General features: G+C 39.2%; 1 protein-coding gene across 1 annotated transcript in view; it reads right to left on the bottom strand.

Annotated features, from left to right (window-relative positions):
- The window catches only part of LTK (leukocyte receptor tyrosine kinase), a 1,073,506-nt gene that overhangs the window by 830,869 nt on the left and 236,073 nt on the right, over positions 1-6,564 (bottom strand). The window lies entirely within an intron of this gene.

Here is a 6,564-nt window from a genome sequence, read left to right as displayed (position 1 = left end):
GAATTATTTCACCATCTCATTTAACTGTTTAAAAAAAGTGAAGTTATTATCAGGATGTAACATTATTTATTGAGTGCAGCCTGGACTCTGAATGCTGGTTATTAGAGCTGTGTTAGTTTACAGTATAAAAAAATACTGGGAACAACTAGATGCCATCTGCATTTTCGAGATTGTTTTAGTTGAAAAGTCCTACAACAATCCTTTCATTCTAGACTAGGAAAAGAATAAAAGATATATAGGTTATTGGAGATAGAACAGAATGACTGAAGCAGACCGACAGTATGTCTCTTATGACTATGACACATTATTGGAAATCTTGGCAATGCTCCAATTTTTTTATAAAAGCATTATGAGAGATACATTTCAGTTATATAATCATCTGTTTTTATTTAATGCTCCAGTTCATGTATGTTTTAAAAAGATCAATTACCTTATCTTTGAAGTCTGTTAATGATAGCCAGATAAAATATAACCAAGAACTCTACAGGACATATTTCATCTTCTTTCTCTGAATTTTTACAAAATCCACTATTATTTATGAAAATATAATATATTTTAAATAAGAGCAAAATGAATTTCAATTTAGTTATAACATTTGGACAAAACTGGCATTGTTATAAAATAATAAAGAAAATATTTTATGATGAAATATGTTTGTCCATAAACTATGTTTCTACAGTCCAGTTAAATCTCCCTTCTCTTTTCCCTGGTTAAACCCATAGCAGAAAACCTGAAACCATGGATAGGCACTTTCCTGCTACTTCTCTAGCCTGAGGCATTCCAGAAACTGTCTCACGTATACTGACAACCACTTAATCCTGAAACAGACAAACGCAGTATGTGAGAGATTTAGTTATATTATGAAAATTGTGACATGACTTTCACATACTGACAAATCAAATGATAAATAGGTCTGTAGCGCACGCACATCATTTCCCTCACTAAATAAGGTCTTGACACATAAACCCACAAATGAGATGGCTCTCACAAGTAACTTCTCAAAACCTCAGAGGCCTTCCATATGCTGCCTTCAGAAACCATATGCAAATAAAACCAAGTCAATACCAACCACTGAACATAAAAATACACATCACAATGTCTCCACAGGCAAGCCTCCAAGGCAAAACACCATACATTCAAAGTCTAGGTCATAGGAAACTCCATTGTGAGACACATGTATGCCCCCCCCCCCCCCCACCAGGTTGGATAAAATGAAGATTACAGTCAGTTGGCTGTCAGGGGCCAGGATTCACCAGATCATGCAGGCACTTACATCACTCAACCACAAGAACCAGTATGACTTAGTCATAATGCATGTGGATGTGAATGACATGAAATGTACCTCCCTGGACTATATGAAGAGATACATGATGGACCCGTCTGTGTTGTAGGCTGGTATGAGCATCGCATTGAGCAGCATTATAAACTCACCAAGAATGATACCACAATAAGAAAAAATGATTTGAGTTCAATAACTGGCTTTGTTACTGGTGCCATTCCAAGAGGATCTTGTATTTGTCAGCCTGGGACAACATGATCGACAGGCCACTCTGCTTTGCCAGAGTTGGTTGCACCTGTTGCAGCGAGGATTTTGAATACTGGCCAAGGCGTTACTCTTTTTTCAGTAGTGCCAGACTAAAAGACCTACCAAGGTAACAAATTCTTCTAATGCCAAGCTGAAGGCTAGAAGTCTTAACAAGAAACTGCACTCTCTTGAAGTTCTACTTGCCTTGAAGTATGCTGACTTCTGTGCAGTTACAGAGTCATGGTAGAAGGCTGCAGAAAGCACCCCAGCACTGCAAGGCTACAATACCTATCACACATTCAGACCACCCTCTAAAAAGAAAAAAGTGAAAAGAAGAGTTGTTTCTATTTACATAAAAAGCAATCACACCTCTAGATTGGTCAAGCAGGATAACTCATTTTGCTATGTCCAGCTGACCACAGGACCCCAATCATGAACCATGAAATCCACTCTACATATCTGAAGTTACTAAAATCATTTACCATTCAGCCCAACACACTACTAATGGGTGATTTTAACTACCACTAAACTGAGAAACATATGCGACCACTAACATGCAGGCTCAGAGATTCCTGGACTTTATCAATGAAAATGATCTGGAATAGCTTGTCTGCACACCCACTAGGTGTTCAAGTATTCTTGACATAGTACTCACATACATGGAGTAGCATTGCACCCCCCACCCCATTGTAATGATCTCATTGGTAAGATCGGATCATAAATCGGACTCCTTTGAAATAAATGTAACAGTAGTACCCCATCAAACCCTAAAACCCTAAAGGGTTTTTACAAGTCATATTACCTCCTATTAAGTTATAGCATAGGTAATTTTAAAGCTCCCCAAACCCCAAAAACATATAAGCCTATGCAAAAGTAAATATGAATGCCCTGTAGCACCACTTTAACACTTGGATAGAAATGGCAGTACCTGACCGAACTAAACCCAGGTCTAACCAGAAAAACAAGCCACCATGGTGAACCCCTGGCATAACTAGACTATACAACAGAAGAAAAAAAATCCTATCTAGAAGCGGAAGGGAGAACAACAGAGAAAAAGTCCCTCATCAGTCTCAACAGGCAAATCAGGGAGCTAGTCAAGTCTTCAAAAGCTAAATACAAGACTAAAATAGCCTCCTAGGCAAAGGATAACCACAAAGCATTTTAGATATGTCCAAAATCTTAAGGGGAAACACTCAGCAATGTGCCGAGGTAACTGTAGATGGCACTCCCTATAATCAGAAGAAATAGCAAACCAGCTGGATGATATATTCAGCTCAGATTTCACCCCCTCATTACCTCCAGTCATTCCCCATAAAATACTCCCTACCATTCCTTGCCCATTATCACAAAAGAACAGGTCATCACTGCCCTCACTATAGCTAGAAACACAGCATCAGTGGGCCCTGATTGATCCCAGGGTGCCTATTAAATACTTGAAACATGACCTAGTAGACCCACTCTCATTTCTTTTTAACCATAGTCTTCAGATAGGCTTTGTTCCAGTAGGGAGGAGGACAGCAGCAGTCATCGCTCTGCAAAAGGGGGGGAACCATCAATGGACCCAGGAAGCTACCGACCCATGAGTTTAACTAGCCTCATATGCAAAGCTATGGAAAGGATAACCATAGACCTGATTAACAATGACACAGGAAATCTCCAGACTCTAGACCCAACCCAGTTTGGCTTCGTCAAGGGCAGGTCCTGCCTGCTCAGTCTGGTGGACTTCTTTGAGAAAGTCACCAAGGCCATGTATGAGGGTAAGACAGTGCACACGGCCTCCTTTGACCTGGCCAAATGCATTTGACACTATACCCAACTCAGACATTATAGATAAACTCACAAAATTGGGCATAAACCTCTACATCACCAGATGGATAACCAAATGACTCATGGATAGAACACATGTTGTTAGAGTGGGGGAATCACAACCATCAAGATGGCAGTCACCAGTAGAGTACCACAGGGCTCAGTGTTGGGCCCCCTCCTGTTTGGAATGTACTTCTCAGATGTCAAAGTAAATGTAGACGGCCTTTAACTGACCAAGACTGCTGATGACTGCAAGTTGGGGGCAATCATTGACTCATCAAAAATCTTGATATCCTACAGAAATGTCTGATGTAGACTAATAATTGGTGTCAGAGCCATGGCCTCAAACTAAATGTGAAGAAGTGCATAATAATACCCTTTGGGAAATCAAAACACCCCTTCAAATTACAACATTGATAGCATCCCCCCAAGAGTGGACTCAGTGGTGAGAGATCTGGGTACTCAGACAGATGGTCTGAACTCTGTCTACCATGTGTCCACAGTGGTGAATTAATACTTCTGTCTGAATCAGTTTATAAGTAAGGGCATGGCATCCAGATCTAATGATGTCATACTACCACTCTACTCAGCCTTCATCAGACCAATAATTGAGTACAATGCACCCTTTTGCATCTACTTTGCCAGGCACCTTTAACAGTTGGATCATCCTCAGAGATTTTTTGGCAAAAAAAAATACAGAGTATAAACAACAAGTCATATGTAGGCACATTAAAAGCTCTATCAATGTAGTCAGTGTCCTACTGATTACTGAGGGGTGATCTGTGTCTGACCTACAAGTCAGTCTCTGACCCAGCCCAGATGGAAATGTTGCATATTTGCAAAACTAACAGAATAAGGGTTACCTGCTCCATAGACCTAAACTTGATCTCTGACTAGAATAGATCCTGCTGGAGAGACAGATATGTGTCCTACAGATTACCTGTCCTTTGGAATAGGCTTCCTATTCATATGAAGCAGCGACCCTCCCTGACCATCTTCAAGTGGAATGTGGACCAATGGATGGGAAATCACAAATTCACTCCTGGGGTGGTGCCCACATCACTAATGGACAGAGAGAGTCTGTAAAAGTAGTCAAAACCCCAGTTGCTGACCCTTGTTATCTTTCCCCAAGGGATAGATAATTAGGCAAAATCGAGGTAAAGCTAGCTAGGCTTTCAAGGGCTGTTGAGCTGTTAGCCTAGTAATCTGTTATGAAGCCATGAATAAAAAAAAAAAGAAAATAGAAAAAAATCAGTTTGTAAAACATTTATTGTGTGTACAGATAAATTGTGAATTCTGCACACTGTAATTAGTCATGTTTCTTCTTCATAGAAAGGGAACTCTGTACTCCCCAGCTGGGTAGTGTTCCAAAAGTACTACAAGAATTTTCCCTTTGTATTAGACTATGTCCATATTCTAATCCATACTATATACATATATATTATCTTTATAATTCATTTTGAGAAAAATGGTGTATAATTGTATTTACAAGCCAGGATTAGATTTATTTTGATCTCAGCGTTACATAGGAACATCCGAGGTAAGAAATCATGAGGAGCATAAGATACCTTGGTAGACAAACCTAGAATTTCTTGCCACTGTTTTCAGACACCAAATGGGGCTCACCTCCCAAATCAAGCAGGGGTGTACATGATAATGCTGGTGTAAATGTGTCTACCCATTCAGTCATCAAGACTAGCCTTAAAGGTACTAAAGTAATACTCTGTTTGCATTTATTGGTAACTTATTCTATAGGCTATACATTCAATTAGGACCCTATCAATTCAGCAAGTCCTTTGTAGAATCACTGGTATTATTAAGAAAGAGGAGGTCTTAAAGGACTGGGTCTTCCATGGTTCGAAAAGTGAGACACAGGTCATCTCACAAAAACCTGTAGGCTACTGAGTATAAAGAGAGCCATGCTTGAATATTGGTGTGGTGGAAGGATTTAATTTACTTGCTTAGAAATCTTTGGGGACTTTCCAGTTGAGTGATATGCTTGGATTTGTACATAAAAAAGGGGACAGTGTATTCAATGATGGGTCTGACAAGGGAAGATTAAAGTGGTAGGATGAGTTCTTTAGGTCCTGAAGATTATTCCCTTGGAAGTTAACTGGGCTAGATAGCTATCCATATAAGTACCTAGGTGTCTTATGACCATATCTGTCTGAAGAGGAGACCCATTCATAACTATGAGGTAGAAATAGCCTTTCTAAAAAATGCTACTATACTACACTTTCTTATATTTAGCTTGACACTGTTTTTAGTACACCATGTATGTGCCTAGTCCTGCCCTGGCTGGAGCTGTTTTGTAGCAGTGAATGAGTGGATAAAAGTGTCCCATTTACAGGCATCAGCAAATTTGGTTAACCACACATCTGGAATATTGGTTTGGATGTCTGCAAAATTAATGCCAAACAGGAGAGGCCCCAGAACTGATCCCTGTGGCACTCCAGTAGTTACAAATTTACATTCAGTGAACGGGCCAGCAACTTTCACACCTTGGGATCTGTTGGATTGGCAATTTGCAATCCAGTGGACAATGTAGGGGCTTACATTAAGCTCATCTAATTTTTCAGTAATACCAGTATGGGGGATATGGTCAAAAGCCTTGACCAGGTCAAGATAAGCACTGTACACATAATGAACACTATTCACAGCTCCAGCAACCTTTCCAAATATGATTAATAGGTTCAGGAGACATGACCAACCCTTCATAAAACTAAACAGATTGGGGTCTACATTAGTTAAGGTGCCTATGTCTGTATAAATGTGTTCTGCTATTGACATTCCATGGTTTTGCAAACAAGGCTGGTGAGACCTTGTAATAAATACATAGTTCTGCTCTGGAAAACTGTATAGTCAGTAGTATTTGCTAGATTATTTTGCAATTTCTTAACTGAATGTGCTTAAAATGTCTTGTGAAGGTTATAGCCAATGGTTTAATAGTATACATTAACTATTTACATAGAATATTTATGTACACTTCTGTCAAGAACTGTTAAGGTACCAAATAACTTTCACGTGAGATAGTTTAGTAGAGAAAAACAATCTCTTTTATTGCACAAAGAAACACAAATGTGCAAGACTAGGAACTGAAGATCGTATCTCGTCCAGCTATAGAAATCATCATTCTTTATACTTTTTTTTTCAGCAAAAGCAACATTATTCTAACTATTTTAAAACTGTCACTGTGCATTAGAAATGAACACAACAGCATTAATTTTACTAAA

Source organism: Protopterus annectens, chromosome 6.part0 (genome assembly GCF_019279795.1).
Source record: "Protopterus annectens isolate FY-2018-M chromosome 6.part0, PAN1.0, whole genome shotgun sequence".
Classification (NCBI taxonomy): domain Eukaryota; kingdom Metazoa; phylum Chordata; order Ceratodontiformes; family Protopteridae; genus Protopterus; species Protopterus annectens.
The sequence above is the reverse complement of the archived record's forward strand: the minus strand, read 5'-3'. Positions and strand labels throughout refer to the sequence as shown.